The sequence below is a fragment of the Urocitellus parryii genome, chromosome 4, assembly GCF_045843805.1.
Source record: "Urocitellus parryii isolate mUroPar1 chromosome 4, mUroPar1.hap1, whole genome shotgun sequence".
In the NCBI taxonomy this organism is placed as follows: Eukaryota; Metazoa; Chordata; class Mammalia; order Rodentia; family Sciuridae; genus Urocitellus; species Urocitellus parryii.
Genome location: NC_135534.1, coordinates 205560209 through 205581873, shown reverse-complemented (window position 1 = coordinate 205581873; position 21665 = coordinate 205560209). Strand labels below are relative to the sequence as shown.

Below are 21665 nucleotides of genomic sequence, written 5' to 3'. Positions count from 1 at the left end.
CGCAGGCGCACTTCCGGCGTGCGCGTCACTTCCGCCCGCAGCCCCGCGCTCTGGCGCCAAGTTGGTGAGGGGCGGGGAGGTGGGTGCGACGCCGGCCGTGTCCGCGGCAGGAGTGCGTTCCGGGGGGCGTGACTTCCTGGAGCCCTACTTAGGACCTTTAGGCGTTTTCCTTTCTTTTTCATTTTCTCTTCTTTTCCCTTCCCTTTTCCGGTGCTGGGGATGGAGCCCCGGGCCTTGCGCATGCTAGGCCAGTGTCTTACCACCTGCCACTTTGCCGACCCCTTGTCGCCCCTCTACCCAGAGCGCGGATGAGCGCTTCCCAGATGGGCCAGACCGCAGGCCTTCTTCCTGCAGCACCCACTCAGGCCGTGCCACCTGGCACCTCCCTATGCGGTGACCGCTCTTTACCGGTGACGAGGCCTGGCTTCCCCAGTGCCGAAGTATAACAGCAGAGAAGCACCCGAGGCAGGTTTCGAGTGGAGAGTAGAAGCTTTATTAAGGACAGCAGAAAAGACTTCGCCTGGAGGAAGAAGGGGACCCAAGAGGTGGGATCCATGGAAGGGGGAGTTCTTCCCTCTTTTATACTAAGGTCTTCATTTAGCTTTCTGACGGAGTTCTGTCCTTTGTCCTGTTATCTTGCAGTTATAGAATGTAGGCGGGGAGACCCAAAAGGTGAGGGGCAGATGGGCCTGAGGAGTAATCTGGTCAGGAAGGGCCTGGGGCTGCTTTTGATTAGCACCTCCCTGTTTGCTGGGAGCTGTTTCATTAACATTTCTTTAGAATGGGCTCTGGGCCTTGGGAATATTAACTTTCCATTTCCCAAGTGTTTCTTTGCTTTCCCCGGGCTCCATTTTCATCATGGCCTTCATTTCCGATTTTACTCATATTGGACCCGATTTACCTAACTACACTATCAACATATCTTTAAATCTGGCTTCAGTGGGATGCCAGCAGGTTCCCTTGATGGTTTGACTGTGTCCCTTGTGGCTTTGAAACTTACATGTTATTTTTTTTTCCTTTTCCCCTTCCCTAAACTTCTCCTCCCTGATCATCTTTTCCCTAAACTTCTCCCTGATCATCTTTTCCCTAAACTTCTCCTCCCTGATCATCTTTTCCCTAAATTCTCCTCCCTGATCATCCTTTCCCTAAACAACTTCTTCCCCATCTCCTCCCTGATCAGCTTTTTTTTTTTTTTTTTTGGTGGGGGGTACCAGGGCTTGAGTATCAGGGTCACAGGACCACTGTGCCCCATCCTCAGCCCTATTTTCTGTTTTATTTAGTTAGAGACAGGGTCTCTCTGAGTTGCTGAGCACCTCCCTTTGCTGAGGCTGGCTTTGAACTCCAGAGCCTCTGAGATTACAGGCAAGTGCCACCGAGCTGCTGCCTGGTTTTCTTTTCCCTGGCCTTCTCCTTGCTGATCTCCACTCCCCCTTATTTTCTCTGAGCCACCGCCATAAAAGCCCCTGGGGATGGGCAGAATCACAGCCTTTGGGACTGGAGTCCCCTTGTTTCACCTTTGCTAGCAAAGCAATAAACCTTTTTCCTTTTTCTCAAGATCTTGTCTTGGTTATTGGATTGGCATGGAGGCCAGGACTCCAGCTTCCGGTTACAGAAGTTGTTAGCACAAAAGGACCTGGCCAGACTCAAACTTCAGGGATCATCTCAGCCTTTTATCCAGGAAAGAAGTTTCATGCAGGAACAGGGTGGGCAGGAATGGGGTGATGCTGCTGGACCCACTTTCCTGGTAGAAAATGAGCCACTGAACAAAGGAGAGGACTGGGCTTAATTAAGTCATGAAAGATTTTCCAGAGGGAAGAAGGCCAGTGTGTCATAGAGAGGTTCTTCTGCCCAGAAGAGTCCAAGCCACCCTAAATCTTACTATCTCAAATAATTAACAAGTAATAAAACAAACACTTGGGCTGGGGTGGTGCCTCAGTGGTAGAGCACTTGCCTAGCATGTGTGAGGCACTGGGTTCATTTCTCAGCATAATACTTTTTTTATTTATAAATAAAATAAAGGTCCATTGACAACTAAAAAAATATTTTAAAAAAATAAATAAAACAAAGGTATTGTGTCCAACTACAACTAAAAAAAATAAATATTAAAAAAAAACCCACAAACAAATATATTTACAGACAGCGAAGTCCCTGATCAATCTAGTCGACATGGGTTTTTGAACTAGACAAAGAGAAAATGGCTCCAGTCCTTTAGTTAAGGGGGTACATCAAAGATGGGATAAGGTTTGAGGGGCGGAGTCTTGCTTCCTGATGTGTTGCAATCAACAGGTTGATTGACATCCCAGCAAGTCACCCCTCTCAGGTGATGTGTAGGCCATGGCAGAGCAGGAAAGCGATTCACATTGTCCCTGAGCAATCAACCAGAGGAAATGTCCACTGCCATTCCCAGACTCCAGATGTCTCTATCCATAAGGCTTCCATGCACATGACCTACATGCATCTCACGAACAGCTTATGACAAGATGACTGACTTAATGAATGTGTCAGAAGGTGAATTAATGTGTCAGTTTGGGCACTCAGGAATTTGGGGTCTGTTTTACTGGGTGAAATGGGAGGGGGTCGGGGTCATCAGTAAATATCTGGGATTTATCTCACTGGACTGGATGGAGGGCCTGGGGCCGGTGGTTGGTATCTGGAAGGGTTTGTTTAGGAAAGGATCTCTGCTGTGGCCTCTTAGCAGAGACTGTCATTCCAGACTTGATGGATGCCTCCTCCCTGGGGCCTGTCTTGTCACTGGGAAAGGATTAGTGCTATCAATGTATGGCTTTTTCATTCCCTTTTCCTGGGCCTCATTATTTTGGGGTTTGTCATTTTTCCATATCTACTAGAAGGGGAGGAGACAGAGTGGGGGTGGTGCCCTTCCGACCTGTGGACTGGGGTCTTCCAGGCCAGAGGCAAGGACCCATAGTGAGGTCAAAATAAGGGGACCCTGTGGCAGGGGAGACTTTTGTTGTCCAACTGTTGGGGGGGCATTGAAGAAGGTAGTCAAGCTCAAACTAGAGTTAGCCAAGCAAAAAGTGAGGAGTTGTACACAGAGACAGACTGTGCAGAGGATTAGTTAGGGGATCTGATAGTATTTCACGTGGTGGTGTTATTGAGCTGGGTCCTCCCAGAAATGGAGGCAACCTGAAGACCCCCTTGATTCTTGTGGTCAAGTGAGAGATACAGATAGAGAACTGGGCAGAAAATGGATCCTACTGTCAAATATGACTAAAAAGAACCACTGAGGGGGTGGGGAGGAGAGAGGGAGGACGAGGACGGGAAGGGAGAGAAAAATAAACTAGACAGAGACTGGAAGTGCTATACTTTGGCTTCTGTTCTTGGGGGTAACAGGGAGCCAGAGAAGATTTTACAGAGGGAGCAACATGATTAGCTCATAAATCCTTCTGGCTGCTGGGTTCACCAGAGACAGATGGCAGAGGCCAGTGCGAAGGCTGTTGAAAGATTTCAGACCTGTGGCTCAGAGTAATAGGAATGAGTTTATTGAAGATATAGGAAATGGGAAGGAGGTATGTCGAGAGCCATCCGTGGACTATGTGTGAGGACCTTTTCAGCTTTGGAGCCGTTGGAGAGTAGAGCTGGTATTTGGGAACTTACAGTGGCCATCCTACTATTAAGATCACCCACTGCAAGTGAACTCCTGTTCAGCTCTGGTCAAAAAGTTCCCACAGGCTCAGGAGATGGGGTGACTGCTGTAGCTATACCACCTCTCAGAGATGGGTTTGATTGCCAAGATGCCAATCAACCTGTTGACTGCAAGACATTACGAAGCAAGACTCTACCCCTGAACCCGTATTCCTGCCCTTGATGTACCCCCTTAAATTAAGCCACCAAAGACGTTTTCTAATTGTTCTGCTCCAGCTCCTGCCAGGACTGGAAGAATCTATCGGGCATTCCATGCTTTTAAAACTATAATTCTGATTTTGTCTTATTTCCTCTCAATTATTTCAGGCTCTGATTTCTCAGATAGCTTATCCCCTCCTGCGCAGGAAAAATTACCCTGGGGGAAGTGTTGGCCACCTCGCGATAGGGATCTCTCAAGGGAGAAAGTGGGTCCTCTTAGGAGAGTGACAGTGTGCCTCTCCTGCACGCCAGTGTTATTGGTGATCCCAGAGAAATTTCCAGAGTCCCTCCTAGGTCTACCTCTTTGGCTGACAGCAGGGTGACATCAGACTTTCAAGTCCCCACTGCCATGGCAACTCCAGGTCACCGTGGCCCTTGCTGACTGGTTCTAAGTGTGTACTTAGCCATATATTCTTGCAGATTTTATGGTTAGGAGGAACTGTCCTTATCTCTCAGAAGAATTCCAAATCATTTACACAGAGATCGTGCCCTCCAGGATGTTGACCAGAACATCCTACCTGCAAAATACGAGCTGCTCCTAGCACCCACCGTCCGCAGGGAAGGACAGGGTGGAAAGCAGCAAGAAGGGAGAAACTTGGGTGCATGCTGCAGCCTGGGGTCAAGGTCCACATCTACGGCATGGACAGCACGCACCTTACAGGATCTGATGCAAAGACACCCTCAGCCTCTGTGGGCCTCCTCCTTGAAGCCCAGAATCCCAGTCTAGCCATGAGGTCTGGGTTTCTGAATGTGCCAAGTCCTCGAGGTCCCCAGATGCCCCCATCCGGTTGTCTGCACCCCACTCCTTCTCTGCCAAGTGTCTGGGAGGTGGATAAACCAAGATGGAGCCAGCCCAAGTGGAGCCGGCCTCTGGCCTGGTCTTCCAGTCACCTGAGCCTTTGGGATGCGCTAGGTTTTTCCAGGCAGTTCTCACAGAAGGTGTGAGGAGTCTCTGGGGGGGATAGGAGACCTGCAGGCATCTCTCCAGAGCTTTCAACTTTCCCATTTCTTCAGGAGCCTCTGCCAGACCTGATGGGGTGAGAGTGGAGCAGGGTCTGGGCCTCCCTGCCCCCCTGCACTGGCCAGAGGCCGCCGCCCCCAGGGCCCTGGAGCTCATCCTTGGTAGCCACAGGGTACCCAGGGGAGTCCGGGTGGTATTGCTAATGGGTTTGGTCACAGGGGGACCTGACACCCTGCTCTCCTGGAAGATGGAGCCTGGGGAAAGTCATTCATTCCAAATCCCTGAGTCTGAGAAGGCGGGAGGGCACCATCTCCACTCTCTGAGCTCCGGTTGCCCCATCTGCCCAGGTCTTTTTCTTCCGAGCCACAGAGGCTGACCCTGACTGGCTTGGGCTTCTGCAGGGCTTGTTGGAGAACCCAGGGTGACTCACAAACACGTGGATGTGCTGGATGACCACACAGAGAGGGGCAGGCCCTGGGGTGGGGTGTGCAGGATTCCATGGCAGGAGCTCAGGGGCCTTGGCTAGAGCTCTGCCTGCGGCTGGATCAGGTTGGGCAGCTTCCGGTACCACGTGTTGGGGTCCACTCATGGGGAGGAGGATCTGGATGGCCGACCTGAGTCAGGTGACCCTGGACAGCGGGCCCTGGGCAGGGGCTGATGTGACTGAGTAGCCCACCCACTCCCTGGTTTGTGCTGTTCACTGACAACACAGGGCGTTTGGCTCCCTCCAGGGCGTTTCCTGGTTTGCCATTTGCTCCCCCACTGCAGTGGGGGGGGAGCCACAAGGGGGAGGGGCCTCGAACCCCTGCGAGGAGCTCTCGGGTGACCCCCCACACACACACACACCTGAGCCCCAGCAACCGCCCCTCCTCCCACTACAGAATCCTCTCGCACATTTTGTGCCCCATTTCTTCTTTTTAGAGTTGTGGGGCTGTGGCTGTAGCTCAGCAGTAGAGCACTTGCCCGGCATGTGTGAGGCACACACAAGACGAAAGGACTGTGTTCATCTACAACTAAAAACATTTTTAAAAGAAGTTTTAAAACGTTTTACAATAAAACAACACATAGTTGAAACAAAGCATTGTCTATAGTATCACAAGATAAGTTGCCTTCCAATGAGAACTTGCCGTCCAGCACTTTGAGGTCTGCAGGACTTACCCAGAACATTCTCCGCTGTGGACAGTGCAGGGCCTACACTGAAGACAGGCCTGCCGTCTGTCTTCTTCATCGAGTGCTGTGACGCCGTTCCTCAGGTGGCTGAGGGATCTTACCTTCTCCTTAAATCGTTGGTGCCAAAGCTCTTACAGGACAACTTACAGTACGGTGTTCAGATCCAGGTTCTATTTTTCCTCGTCACCCTGTTTTTATCTCCTGTCTTTTGTCAACACCATTTCCTGTCGTCTGGCTGTTGGAGCAATGAGTCAGCAATGGTGGCCACAGGGACGTCTGCCGAAGGGACTGCCGCTCAACTCCAGCCCACGTCCATGAGGGCACTGCTGATGACGGTGGCTGACCTCGCTGTCCTCATCCGCCTTGTAGTATTCAGGGACAGCCAACCTGACCTCAGTTGTCCTGGGCTTCCTTGGGAGCATGGCATACGACTTCTTCCTTCTCTTGACACCACCGTGAAGTCCCGGGAGCTGAGGAGTGTCATCGTCCTGTCCAGCACAGATCCATCTTTGCTGACCAGGAGGACTCCTTTGCTGACCCTGGACCTTGGCCTTGACATTTTCTATTGTATCTGGGGGTTCAACTTCCAGAGTTACTGTCTCCCCCCAAGGGATTTTTACAAAACTCTGCAAGGTGACAAATGGCAGATCAGAGAGCCAGGCCCAGGGCTGAGCCCTTGCCTAGCAACCCAGGTCCAATGTCTATTTTTTTAAACCTTTAATTAATTAATTAATTAATTAATTAATTTTTTTATGTGGAGCTGAAGATGGAACCCAGGACAAGCGCTCCACCACTGACCGCAGGCCAGCCCCCCACCGGCTATTTTGAGGCTGTATGTTTGGTAGACTGTCTGGGCTGGCGGCGGCGTCCCTGGAGGGGTGGTGGCTTCTCCCGCTTCGCCCCTGCACATCCTTCCTCTACTCGTCCTGTCACGGCAGCACTGCTAATCCAAAAGTTAATCCAAAAGTGTCCTGCTGGGCTGCCAGTCCAGCGCCCCTCGGAAGCGGGACCCCCGCAGATGGGGAGGGCTCTGCACTTTGGTTTTGAGTTTGGCTGAAGTTTTCAGGACCACAGACAGCGCCCCCTGGTCCTCACCTGTATCTCTCAGAGCTTTGGACTTGGGGACTTTAGGGAAAGGTGTCCCTAGCTGATAGACGGTATATCAGTCAGGGTTCTCTAGAGGAACTGAATCAGCAGAAAGTATAATGATGAAAAGGGATTTGTCAGGTTGGCTCTTGCGACCAGAAGCTGGAGAGTCCCCAGTGGCCGTCGGCAGGCTGAGAGCTGGGAGAACCAGGAGCTGCGCCGTCCAAGAGGCTGAAGCCCCAGAACGAGAGGATCAACGGTGCTACCCTGGTGGAGACCACAGGCTGCTGGAGGATCACTGGCAGAGTCTATGGCCAACTCGCCGAGCTGGCCACCTGTGCTGGGCTCACCACATCTGGCTACCTCGACAACTAAGAAAACAGCAAAAGAAGCAGCAACACCCAGAAATGCCTTTGCCTTCAGGAATCAGGGATGGCTCTTGACCTTAAGGGTCTGTTGGAAAGAGACAGCGAGCCACCTGAAAATCCTCTATTTATTGGGGAGAAAGACATTCGAGAAAGTGTAACCCAAATGAGGCAAGGGATGGGGTTTCAGGGTGTAGCCCAGTCTCACTGGGTGACCCCCAGTCCCAGAGCATCGTTCCCCTGCCCAGCAGAGTGGGGGTCCACCTGCTCTCTGCTGAGAGCAGAAGCCAGTCCCACACACCCTGTGCTCACTCCTGGCAGCTCCCTTCAAGAGTCCACTTTGGAAGAGTGAAGAAGCAAGAGTCCTATATCCTTAGACGATGGCAGCAGCAATCAAGAACCCACTCAATAAGAATGGAGCTTGCATCTGCTGCCCCCTTGTCCTTCCAACTTTTATTCCATCCAAGCCATCATCCTATTGGACAGTGCTGCCCACATTTAGGGAGGGTCTCAATTTCAGTTGGCCATCCCACATGCCAATCATTCCTAGACACACCCTCTTTGACCACCCATAAGCCTCTTAATCATAGGCATCTCTTAATTCAATCAAGTTGACAATTCATATTAGCCACTTCAGGGACTGGGATTGTGGCTCAGCGGTAGAGCTCTTGCCTACCACGGTGGGGCCCGGGTTCAATCCTCAGCACCACATAAAAATAAAGGCATTGTGTTGTGTCCATCTACACCTAAAAAATAAATAAATATTTTAAAAAATTAGCCACTTCACTTGGAAATGGCCCAGACTGGGAGACTTCAAGGGTTCACACCAAAGGACTTAGGTAAGGTGCAGGTCTGAGGACTCACTGAGTCCAGATCCCACCCTGCACTTACCATGTATCACCTTCAAAGACCACAAAAAACGATGATTCAGGAAAAGCTCAAAAGCCCAGATTTTGCCAGGTGCTATGCACACGTCTGTAATCCCAGTGGCTCAGAAGGCTGAGGCAAGAGGATTGCGAGTTAGAGGCCAGCCTCAGCAACTTAGGGAGGCCCTACACAAGTCAGTGAGACTCTATCTCAAAATGAAAAATGAGAAGGGCTGGGGAGGAGGCTCAGTGGTGAAGCATCCCTGGGTTCAACCCCTGGTACCAAAAGATAATTGCACCCATAAATAAGAAATACTGTTCTTAAATGTTGCACATCGTTTTGTTGGACAAGTGAGCCGAGCGCCGGGTTCGGGGGGCAGTCCGTGTCTCTCTGAGGTCCAAGCAGCACTGCCAGGGGCAGCGCCAACCCCGGTGGAGAGGGTGAGTGCAGCCAGGCTAGGGGAGTCGCCCCAGGAAGTGACTCCAGAGGAGAAAGGGGTGGGGCCGAGGGACCCTGGGCCTGAGTGAGGCCCGCCCTGGCTCTGTGGTGCCTCCAGCAGGACTTCGGCCTGCCCTCAGGGTCCCTTGAGCACAGGACAGGCAGTAAGCAGTGACCTGTGGGGAATGAGTGCAGCAGTGTGCACGTGCAGGCAGGGGTCTTGGGAGGTCCTAGGAGCTGGGGCCAGAGGCAAGTTTTCCAGAACATTCCTCCTTGAACCAGTGCAATCTGTTCTAATGGTGTTGGAAAAGCATCCACCTCTCCACCTGTGGCCCACCACCGCCTGTGCCAGGCACCGAATTCTACATGAGCAAGAAGGACGGGGTGCTCCCCGCGGGGTCCTGTCTGGGTGGAGGTGCAGGTCCCAGTGTGGTGGGCGTTGTGGGGGGAGATAATAGTACCTCTGCTTCCATGTCATGTTCACAGTTCCTCCAAATTCCTTTCCTCCATGTTCCACTGACCTCCATGCCACCTGAGACTGATCTGCCACCCTGGAGAATTTTTTTTTTTTTTTGGACTGGGGATTGAACCCTGGGGTGCTCTACCACTGAGCTACACCAGCTCTTTTTATTTTTTGTTTTGACACAGGATCTCTCTTAGTTGCCCAGGCTGACCTCAAACTTGTGATCCTCCTTTCTCAGCCTCCCAAGTAATTCACACTATCCCACCCTGTGGAGAATTCTTAATGAAGCCCCTTTTGTTGAAATACATTTGGTTGCTGACGTATGGTAGTTCACCTTACTTTTTTTTTTTTTTTACTTTATAATGGTGCAAAAGCAACACGCATTCATTAGAAACCATACTTCAAAATTTGAGTCTTGATCTGGGACAGCGATGGGAGGCACACTACTCTTCGTCATGGCAGCTCCCAGGCAGCCTCTCTGTCACACGAGGAACCCACCGCCGGGTGGATGCTGTCTGGCTGTCGGGTGGGTCAGGGGTGGTAACTGGGTTTTGACTTACACAGTTTTTAGCTGACCATGGGTTCATTGGACGCAGCCCATGGTAACCCGGGGAGCACCTGCGCAGCTCAAGGATGGCATCACTGCTGCTGCAGAAGGCTCCGCAGAGCGTCCTGCCCTGCGGCTAACCCATGCCACTCTGCTCTCTGACTGCGATCTTCCTCCAGCCCCTGCTGGTCACAGCTGGATGGCCAAGAGCAGAGGCTCAGCCACACACTCCAGCTGTGTGACCTTGGCAGCATGTATTTTGGTCGAGGCTCAGCTGTCACTTGTGAATTCCCTGAAGAACAGGTTCACCCAAGGCGGGTTCCTCCTCCTGGCGCTCACCCACTTTCTCTGGCCTCCCAGGGAGTGTGGCTCAGGGCTGCCACCCCCTTATTAAGTGGCATGAACCAAGGAAGGGAAATTTGCTGCTCAAACTGTTGCCACCCTCACTGCCAAGGTCCAAGTCTGGGCCTGGAAAAGGCAGTTAATGGATTGCATCCAGGGGATTTTTTTTTTTTTTTTTTTTTTTGCGGGTGTGCTGGGGAACTGGGGATTGAACCCGGGGGTGCTTTACCATTGAGCTATATCCCCAGTCCTTTTTCTTTCTTTTGTTTTGGGTACTGGGTTTTGATCCCAGGGGCCTTAACTACTGAGCCACACCCCCACCCTTTCTCAGACCTTTTTAAAATTTTATTTAGAGATAGGGTCTTGCTGAGTTGCTGAGGCTGGCTTTGAACCCTCCATCCTCCTGCCTCAGCCTCCTGAACTGCTGGGATTACAGGGCTGTGCCACGGCGCCTGGACCTTTTTATTTTTAAATTTGAGACAGGGTCTACATTGCTGAGGCTGGCCTCAAATTTGTGATCCTCCTGTCTCAGCCTCCTGCGTCTGTGGATTACAAGTGTGCGCCCTGCGCCCAGAGGAGTCTCACAGGGTGTGCTGGAGTGTGGAGAAGGAAACCTTGAACCAGGACCAGGGTGCTCACCTTTCTCCCTCCCCTTTCTTATTTTTCTCTCCATCTTAGCGGCATTGGCTTCTGCCTGGAAATTTGAGCCAAAGCCAGACACCAGGGAAGACCACCGGCCTGCCCTCCTCCCCTCCCCCTCCCCATGCCACAGTCCCAGGGAAGGGATCTGATTGGCCAGCTTGGGTCAGGTGCTCCAGTGACCCAGTCATCTGTGCCTGGGCTGGGGCAGCATCACAGAGAATGTCACTCTGTGAAGGCCCAGAGGGCAGTTCCCACCGGGGACCCTCATGGGTACCCACCTGGGCCACTGGCTTCTGCGGCCAGGTGCCCCCCTGTGCGAGGACCCTCCTGCCAAGGCTCAGTGTGCAGTCACCATCTTCCCTCCCGCTCTCCTGGCCTGGTCCCCAGGCCTGCGGGTGACGCCCACCCACTGGACACCCCAGCCCGCCTCTGCACCCAGCTGTTCACCACCGCTCACCTGACCGGGTCCTCCCAGCACCTCCGTGGGCCGTGAAGGATCGAGGGCACACGGGGCCCCCTCTCAAGGGCAGTGGCAGATACACATGGAACCAAAGAGCGAACCGCCCGTGGGCCCTGCAGATGGCGGTGCCGGCAGTGAAGAGGCCAGTGGGCGGCCATCGCCTCCCGGCCCGGCCTCCCCAGAGCCAAGGGAGAGGCTCCGTTCCTTTGGCGTGTTTCCGGTTGCAGAGGGACACAGGCCTTTATCTTACCCCTTCATTTCTATGGGTGCTGAGGATGGAGCCCAGGCCTCGCAGCCCCGCCCCAAGGTGGCTTTTCGTTTGCACCCTCCGGGTCTTGAAGGACAGCTGGGAAAGGGAGATGTTTTGTCCCCAGTGGGAAGGGCCTGAGCGTTGGTTCTGCAGCCAGCCTCGGAGGCCGCCAGGGACCACCCTCCGGGTCAAAGACACAGGACTTTACAACCCCCAGAAAAGCAGTGTCAAAGATATCTGGGAAATGGGTCAATGGCCAGGGGCTCTCCCGTCCTGACTACAGACCAGGAAACGGCAGTCACCCAGGTTTCCGCAGAAGCAAAGGCCCTGGGGCAGTCTGAAGAGCTGGGGGAGACAGGAGACTGTGGGGCCTCTGGTGAAGCGTGGGGTGCACGTGTCCTGCAAAACCCCGAAGGTCCCCTCGGAGCCTTGACACAGTAGGGCTCAGGTAGACGGTGGAGGCTTAGTAGAGCCCACGGGGCGGGGAGCAGGCTGTGAGGAGGCAGGGCCCAGAAGTCTGGCCGCCCAGCCCCTTCCTCATCCACACACGGCAAAGAGGGTGCGGGTCCTCTCCCACAGAACCCACTCACGCGCACCAGGAAACACGTTCAAACGTCTTCACCGCAGCACTGTCCATAATATGAAAAACTGGAATCCAACGTTACTGTCCATCACTAGGGATAACACACCATTGCTCAGTCCTGTGATAGAATATTACATAGCAGTGACAATCGGGTGCACTTGAGCTGTGTGAATCACGTCTGTGAACCTCAGGAATGAGAATAAGGCAAAAGCAAGAGCAACTACGGAGGAGCGCACCCTCCACTCACATACTGAAAACACGCGGGCCGGGGGCGCAGGCCTGTGATCTATACTACTGGGGAGGCTGAGGAGGATCCCAAATTTGAGGCCAGCCTCTTCAACTTGGCAAGACCCTATGCCAAAGATACAAAGGTCTGGGGGCATAGCTTAGTGGCACAGCGCCTCTGAGTTCACAAACCAAAACCACACTATGCTGCCCATTTCCACGGATACATAACATTCGTAAAGTACAACTTGAGAAGGAATTGGTGTGTGGATCCCTGAGGCAGGGGGATGGCTTTTGGGGAGCAAGACCAAATGAGTCTTGAGGCTTTATATAGTTTCATTAAAAGCCAGGCCTGATAACACAGGCCTGTCATCCCAGTGGCCCAGGAGGCTGAGGCAGGAGGATAGCAAGTTCAAAGCCAGCCTCAACAACTTAGCAAGACCCTGTTTCAAAATAAAAATAAAAATAAAATGAATGAGCCACAGTGGTTAAGCACCCCTGGGTTCAATCCTGGTACCAAAACAAAACAAAAGTTTAATTAAAGATACAGAGATCTGAAGCAAAGAACAAAACGTGACATTTTACATAAATGTTAAATCTGAGTGGTGAATAAATGGGCATTATGTCATTCCTTTCTTTCTGAAGGGGAGATTTTGGGCTGAACTCTGGGGTCCTTTACCATTGAGCTACACCCATCGCCAGTTGTTTTTATTTTTAAACAGAGTCTAAGTTCCTGAGGCTGGCCTCAATTTTGCAATCCTCCTGGCTCAGCCTCCCAAGTAGATTGGGATGACAGGTATTGAGCACCATGCCCAGCATTTCCTATCTTTGATGAAATTGTTTATAATTAAACTTTTAAGAGTGTATAATTAGGGCTGGGGATGTGGCTCAAGCGGTAGCGCGCTCGCCTGGCATGCGTGGGGCCCAGGTTCGATCCTCAGCACCACATACCAACAAAGATGTTGTGTCCGCCGACAACTAAAAAAAAAAAATATTAAAAAATTCTCTCTCTCTCTCTCTCTCTCTTTAAGAAAAACAAAAGAGTGTATAATTAAATGAAAAAGTCAAGACAGCATCCAGAAGAGTAACATAAAGACAATTGGAGAATCTGGAAAATCTGGCCTCTGGTACCTTGTGTTGCTGTTTTTGTGGATGAGAGAAGGACTAGGAAGTATCCATCCCTCTCCCTCCAACCCTGGGTCTCTGGAGCTTGTCAGAAGGAGGCAGGTGTGCTTCCCAACTCTGACCACCAGATGGAGCCAGCAGGCAGGGTTGGAAGAGGGGCGGCTCCAGGGAGTCTGCGGGTCTCTCCAGCAACCTGACACAGAGAAGAATCAGTTTTTGCAAGAGAGAAGCTCAGGCAGAGAATCTCAGCACGTGCTTGGAAGATGGAGGTAAAAAAAAGCACTCCGGTAGCCGAAGGACCCGGGTTGAAGTGGAAATGCCATGCACAGGTGTTAATAATTAATCTGTTTCCCCAAGATGCAATTGTTAGACATTCAAATTGATGTCAGTGGTGCTTGGCTGTAACCCCCGCTACTCCAGAGGCTGAGGTAGGAGGATCCCAAGTACAAGTTCGAGGACAATCTGGGCAATTTAGCAAGACCCTGTCATAAATAAATAAAAACCAATAAATAATGCTGGGGCTTCACCACTGGCAGCTCAGTGGGAGGGTGCTTGCCTAGTGTGCACAGGTGCTGGGTCCCATCCCCGGGACCAGAAAAAGAAAAGAAAAAGAAAGATTGATGTCAATGAGGAGATCAGGGGAACTCCAGTTCCTATCCTGACTCCTGATGCTATTCCACCCCTGCTACTGGATAACCCAGGGTGTGTGCAACTTCAGGAGGCTGCAGTGACCCATGGTTTGTCTGAAATACCTGGCCTGCGGCATGAAAACCCCAAGTTCACACCTTGGCTCTGTTCCTGGCCAGCTGTTTGACCCTGGGCAACTGTCTTAACCTCTCTGGACCTGTTTTTTGATCTGCAGACTAGGGATAATTGCAGTGTCTATTCCAGTGCCTATTGCAAAGGACTAGACGAGATTCCCTACAGGAAGCCCCCGGCACATGGTAGGCCTTTGTTAAATTATGGAAACAGCCCCCTAATGCCCAATGTAAGCTACTCCAGGGAGCAAGGATAAGATTCCAAACTAGCAGCACTGCCGATGTCTTGGGGGGCACCAGAATCAGGAGGCACCACAGCTTTGTAGGTTCAAACAGCAATTCTTTATTCCCGATCTCACACCAGCCTCCACACACGTTCAGGGGCAGTCTCATTCTGCCCTCACAATTCACCTACTCCACGAGGCTTTTTCCAAATCCCATTTTAATCTCAGGAGAACTCAATGGGAACAAGCAGCAGAAACACCCTAATCCCAGCAGCAATAATCTTCAACCTCAACTTCCCTAAAACCCATATTAACCGGAAACGCCTTAAACCGGGAACACCCTAAACCCAAGGACCGGGATACTTCCTCAAACCTGCAGGATACTTCCTCAAACCTGGATCCACCCTCCATCACCTTGAGCAGGGTCACCTTTCTCAAACACACAAGCAAGGTCGCAGCAAATTTCCAAGGCAAGTCCATTTAACATGGGGTACACTGGCAAGGATTACAATGCGTCATACCTACTTGGTAATGGCCCTCAGCACAGCACAGTCAACAAAGCTTCCAGCCACAAGGGGTTAACCTTTACCAGGTATCCAGCGGCAAGAACAGTGCTGAAGGGCTGGGGTTGTGGCTCAGTGGCAGAGTCCATGGTCAGCACCACGTACAGATGAATAATAAATAAAGGTCCATTGACAACTAAAAATATCTACACTTAAAAAAAAGTGCTTAGGTGTTTGAGACCCTGTAAAATGAACTGCCAGAGGGAGGGGGCGCAGGGCTTTGTTTTCTCCACTCACTGGACAAGTGTTGCAAAGACTCCGGGACCAAGATGAGCGCAGGGGTCAGATTCTGCCAGTGGAATCCTGGGGTCCTGGGTGCCTGCTGGCTGTGGGGCTAGTTCTTCAAACATGAAGTTCTTTTGTTTTGTTTTGGTACCTGGGATTGAACCCAGGGGTGCTTAACCACTGAGCCACACCCCCAGCCATTTTTATCTTTTATTTTAAGACAAGGTCTTGCTAAATTGCTGAGGCTGGCCTCCAACTTGTGATCCTCTGGCCTCAGCCTCCCCAGTTGCTGGGATTACAGGTATGAGCCCTCTTTAATTTGAATGCAGTAATATTATCGACTCTGCAGTCCATATTCAAATTTCTCCAGTTATCCCAATAATGTCCTTGATTTTTTTTAATCAAAGATCTCAGCTTTGCGCAGTGACAGTATCCTAGCCAATGAGGTTTATCCGAGGTGCGATTATTGCTGATTAAATCAAAGATCTGATCAAGAATTGAGCCTTGGATTCTGGTGCCTTGTGGGTCAGACAGAATTGAAACAAATGGCTGGAAACTTCTTGCCCACTTGGGAACTGCAGAGGCCCGTGCCTGGGGGAAGCCTAGACTCTCCCTCGGTCCTCAGAACTGTCCCCCAGCTCCTGTCCCCACGTCATCCAGGACAGAGGGTCCTCCTCAGGGAGCTCAGCCGCCAGTGCACTGTTTTGTGGCTGAGCAGAGCGAGGAGTGGCAGCCCGAGAGGCCCTGCCCGCCACCCGCCACCCGCCACTGGCCACAAGCCCCGTGAGGGTGGCAGAGTGGGACCTGAACCCCAGTCCTCTGGGGTGATCGTGGGGTGCGGAGGCCCCTGTCTTGCGACCCCACGTCCCCAGCTTTCTTTCCAGGCCTATGCTGTGGCCCGACATTCTCTAAGTCGTCCCCTGGTCCCTTGTTAAACGCCACCTTCCCCTGAGTCACCTGCATACCCACAGGCTGGGGCCTGGGGGTCATCAACCCCAGATCCTACCGTGGGCCGACTCAGGCAGGGCGGGGAGCTGAGCCAGAGGCCAGGAGGCCCAGCAAACGCCCCCCCGCCCCCCAGTGCCCACCTGGGCCACCTGCCCTGGCGCCCTATGCCATCCAACGCTCCCAGCCACCTTCCTGGCCCCACTTCCAACCTCACGGGTGTCTGGGAAGGCGCTGAGGGAAGGAGGGCGAGAGGGGCGAGCGCCTGGGGCCACCGCGGACCACGCCTGACTCAGAGCCAGGGGTGGGAGGAAGCACCCTCTGGGCACTTACCCTTGTTATCAGGATGACTATTAGTTGTGCCTTAGTGGGCATTGAACCCAGAGCTTCCCCTGTGCTACACGAGGTTCTCCCTCTGAGTCACCTCCCAGCCCTTAAAATACATATTTAAAATTACAGAAACAGACCAGGTGTGGTGGCACAGGCCTGTAATCCCAGCAACTCGGGAGGCTGAGGCAGGAGGATCACAAGTTGGAAGCCAGCCTCCGCAATTTAGCAAGACCTTGTCTCAAAATAAAAAATAAAAAGGGCTGGGGGTGTGGCTCCGTGGTAGAGCGCCCCTGGGTTCAATCCCCAGTAACAAAAATAAATAAATAAATAAAATTAATTTAATTGCAGAAATAGAACACGTAGTGAAGAGAATTAGGAAATAGAAACCAGCAAGCAAAAATGAACAAAAACATCGCGTCCTCCACGGCCGTCATTTCCAGCCGGGCACCCGAGCCCGCGATCGTCGGGTTTCCCTGCTCAGGGGGTCAATGGAGGGTGGGGTACAGCCGCCTCAGGAGCACTATCTCAGGAGATGCTGATCACACCATCGAAGGGGACATCGTTTTGGTGACAGGACGGACGTGCTGTTTTATAAACTACTTAGTCAGTGGCTTCACATTTTCCGTTGCGAAGATGTCCACGGGATCTAAGGCATAGCTGGACGCAGCGGGAGCCGGTGACCGGCAACAAGCCTAAAACGGGGCTTCGTGAAGACTCCCAGGAAGCCAGCGCCGTCCCCCCAGCTGGGCTGTGGATGCTGGTCCCCAGGCCAGCCGTGTGTCTGTCTGGTGGCTGAGCCCTTGAGGTGTCGTGAGTGACAGCCAGCCGCTGAAGAGGCTGGCCAGGTGTCCAGGGAAGGTGGCCCCTGAATCCGTCTCTGGTCGCCTGGGGTGTTCGGCTTGTTCCCTGCCATCTCTGAACTGGAGACTCGGTGGCGGGTGACTTTGTGACTTTGAACACAGCCCTTGCTGCTCTGCCACTGTGACTTATTTTTAATAAGGACACATTTCTTTCTCTCCTCTCCCCTTGCTCCTCCCCAAACTCCCCCCCTCCCTGATCTCAGGGGACACAGGGTCACCTTCGTGACCATCCTAGGCAGGGTGACGGGGCCTGGGGCACACACCCACCACAGGAACCTAGTCATCCAGGCTTTGGGGACGGCACCAGATCTCAGAGATGACCATCTCCCAAATTAACAGGTGAATTGTAACTGGACCCCGGAGGACATGGGGATGTGGCCTCGGAGTCCCCCCTTTTGAAAGCCGCCTGTTCCTGCTGATGGGCAGAATCACAGCCCCTGGGACAGGGCTCCCCTGTGCTTCCCCTCTGCTGGCAAAGCAATGAATCTTCTTTTTCCTTTTCCTCAAAAGCATGCCCTCACATTGGATTGGCATGGGGACAAGGACTGAGCTTTCGGTGACGGATGATTCCCTGTGCAGTGGACTGGCTGTCGGGTGCCTGGACGCTGGGGAGACACCATCCTGGGTGTGTCTGGGAGGCAGGCCTGGGTCGGTGGGCCACGTAAAGCAGCGGCCTCCCAGTGACGGGGCCAAAGGCTGGGCCGTGTCACCCGTCTCTGTTCTCAGCCCGAAGCTTCCGGTCAGCTCCCTGGGTGCTGCCCTCCTGGGCCTCTGTCCTGCCCGTGGAGAAGGCCCAGAATCAGGTGGCCCAGTGGCCCAGCTGTGACAGGGGCCCGAGGACGTCAACCTGAGGAGCCCTGGGCTTCCAAGCCCTGCCAGCAGCCTGCCTCCTCCCCAGGCCCTTCCTACAGTCTGTACGGCTCCCAGAGGCCACTAGGTGACGGATCCACGGGGACCCAGTCACCTCTGGAAGGCCTCCCTCCCAACACGGCTGCGTTAGGGACCAGCCATCCACACCTGAGCGGACGGGCAAGTGTCAGATCCCAGCCCAGAGGTGAGTGTGTGTGTGAGAGTGAGTGTGAGCAGGTTTGAGTGTGTCTGAATTTGAGCGTGTGAGTGTGCGTGTACTGGCTCCCTTTCTCTAGCAGACCCTCACACAAGCGCCACTGCGGATGTGAGATACGTCTAGGATTCACATTGCAACAGCACAGACCTGCGTCCATCAAGGAGAGAAGGGTCCCGCTCTGCCCAGCCCTGTCCCCTGGGAGGGTGCTCTGACTGGCCAGGTGTCCCACCTCCTGGCTCTTCCTCTGACAGTGGGCAGCTGCCATCAGGTGAGGTGGTCCCTTTAGTCTTCAGCTGATGCAGGGAGGGGAGGGGGAGGGGGGAGAGAGAAGCTGTAGTTGTTTGTTTTTGTTTTTAAGAAGTGACACAGTGACCTGGGTGTGGCGGTGCACACCTGTGATCTCAGTAACTCGGGAGGCTGAGGCAGGGGGATCTCAAATTCAAGGCCAGCCTCAGCAAGTTAGCGAAACCCTGTCTCAAAATAAAAAATAAAATGGGCTGGGGTGTGGCTCCGCGGCCGGGGTTCAACTTCCAGAGCCTCAAAAGAAAGAAAGGGAAGAAGGAAGGAAACTGTGGATTTGGGTTGTGGGTCCTTGTCACCACGTGGAGATGAGCCCCTTGACCACAGGCCAGCCTCAGCTAGAATGGGGATGGCAGACCCACCAGAGGGTCACGAGGGCCCCTCGCTCCCCCCACACTAGGCGGAGGGCTTGGGGGGAGCAGAAGTCGTGAACTCAAAAAGTATTAACTGACCCCAGTCTTAAGGGGTGTCACGATAGGGAAAGTCAGAGTCCCTGGGCTGCAGTTCTGGCATCTGACCATCTGGGAACAGGGCCTGCAGGACGTCAGGGCTGGTCCCGGGCAGGATGGGCCTCTCTGGCTTCTGCCTTGTGCCTCTCCTCTACCTGTGAAGGGCGAGACAGGAGCACTACCAGGCCAGAGACCCCAGCTGCCTGTTCCCACTGAGCCCCAAGCTGCCACCATGCCTGGCCCAGGCAGCCGTGGGTGACTCCCAGATGAGGCTTGGAAGCCCACGTGGAGCTGGCCCTGGCGGAGAGGCTGGGGACCCGCAGGGCAGCACACCTCCACCTGCTGTGGGCTGGGCTCTGTCCTCCGAGACTCCAGGTTGGACTCTTTTTTTTTTTTTTAAACTCAGGATGCCGGGACATCCCAGGCCTTTTCATTTGTCGAGACAGGGTCTCACTAAGTTGCTTGGGGCCTTTCTGACTTGCTGAGGCTGGCCTTGATGTGCCTCCCTTGTCTCAGAGGCTCCACTTTGCTAGAAAACTCCTTCAGGTCCTGGGACTCAGTGGGAGTGCACCACCTTGACTTCCCCTGGGGCGGCTCCGTCTCTGGGTTCACAGAGCCCTCTGGGGACATTCCTGCTCTTCTCCCCCTCCCCCTCTGTCATTCCCCCCCCCACACACACACACCTGGGAATTGAGCCCAGGGCCCTGTGCATGCCAGACAAGAGCTCCACCCTTGAGCCACATCCCTAGCCCTTTTTATATTTTTTTGAGACAGATTCTAACTTCCATAATGAAAGAAAAGTGACCACAACACTAGGAGCAACCAAGAGATCTTTATTATGACAGTGCAACAGAGGAGAAGAGAGAGAGAGAGAGAGAGACAGAGAGCGCACAAGAGAGAGACAGAGAAAGCAAGAGAGATTGCAAGAGAGAGAGGGGCTCGGCAGGAGGGAGTTTTTATATATAGCCCAAATCTAATGAGGTCTCTGGGTCTGCAAGCTGCCTGTTGGCACAAGGGGGGTTACGTGTTCGGCCTTGAGCAAGGGGTTGAGTGTTCAGCCTTGAGCGGGGGCTTGGGCATTTGGGCTTGAAGCAAATAGTTGATAAAGAACCAGACAGAGGGTTTGAGAGGCCAGGTCATCCTGCAGCTAACTTTGTTTGGCATGCCCTGCAGACAGCTTACTCAGCCTGTCCTACACCTAACACATAAGGCCTTGCTAAATTTCTAAGGCTGGCCTTGAACTTGAGATCCTCCTGCCTCAGCCTCCTGAAGTGGCTGGATGACTGGTGTGAGCCAAGGTGCCAGGCTTCTCTGTCTTTTCTTGACGGGCTTCCTAGGGTGTGTTGGGGGTGGGGGGTGGGTCTCTTGCCGCACACACCTTCCCTGGGCCACCCTGTGGGTCACATACGCCCGGGGTGCACTGCCTTTCTGGGGAGCAGAATGCCACCTATCTTCTTGAGAGTGAATCTGTCCATGGGACCCGAGGCCACACTGGCTTTTGCAGACTAAAGCCACACTTCTTTTGTTTGTGGGCAGCTGTCAAAACCCATGTGCAGATTTAGGAGAGAGATGCGAATTCCTGGGGAAGACAGCACTGGAATCACGTGGACTTCCCATGTCTTGCCATTCCTGTCTTGCCACAGCCCCAGAGTGATCTTGAAAACCCATATGTTGAGGGCTGGGGATGTGGCTCAGCGGTAGCGCGCTCGCCTGGCATGCGTGCAGCCCGGGTTCCATCCTCAGCACCACATACCAACAAAGATGTTGTGTCCGCCGAAAAAATAAGAATAAATATTAAAATTTCTAAAAAAAAAAAGGAGTGTAAATGGGCCAGTCCTTGTTGGCAATGTCAATCAAAGGTCTTAAAGACAGGCTTATCATTTGATCCAGAGAGTCTACTTGTGGTTGCACAAAGCGGATCATCTCAGCAATGTTTGTCCTGGGCCATGCCCTGGGGACGCTTTGATACCCAACAGCTGATTAGCACCAACTGAACTCTCCGTCTTTCCTCCTTCTGTGGTCTGAATGCGTCTCCCAAATGTGATGTGTTTCCCCAGAGTCACCTGCCAGTGGATTTGAGAGATGAGACTTGGGGAAGCTGTGGGGCATGAGGTCCCTCCTGAATGGACTAATCCACGAGTGGATTAAAGGGTCAGGGATTCAGGGAATGATAGGTCGAGTGGGAGTGGCTTTGTTTTGAAAGCCACGCTTGTTGTCTGTCTGGCCACACGCGATGTCGTCCATCATGCTCTGAGGTAGCGGGAAGTCCTCCCCAGATGACAGCCTCGCCATGTTCCTGGACTTCCTGCCTCCAGAACCTGAGCTAAATAAACCTCTCTTCTTTATAACTTACCCAGTCTCGGGTATTTTGTTATTCCAACAGAAAACAGACTCACACACCTCCCAAGTCAGTGTTTTTCCAAGCTTCCCGTCACAGTTAATGGCCCCTCGTTTGTTTAAGTGAGAGACCTGGGCACTGAGGTGTTATTTTTTGAGGCATCATTTACATACAGTAAAATGTGCAATATTTTTTTAACTGTATTGGGAATTGAATCCAGGG

The 21665-nt window shown here is 52.9% G+C and overlaps 1 pseudogene; it reads left to right on the top strand.

The window, feature by feature from the left end:
* Positions 1–15567: 15567 nt before the first annotated feature.
* LOC113181184 (U4 spliceosomal RNA) lies at positions 15568–15634 on the top strand (annotated as a pseudogene).
* Positions 15635–21665: the final 6031 nt, after the last annotated feature.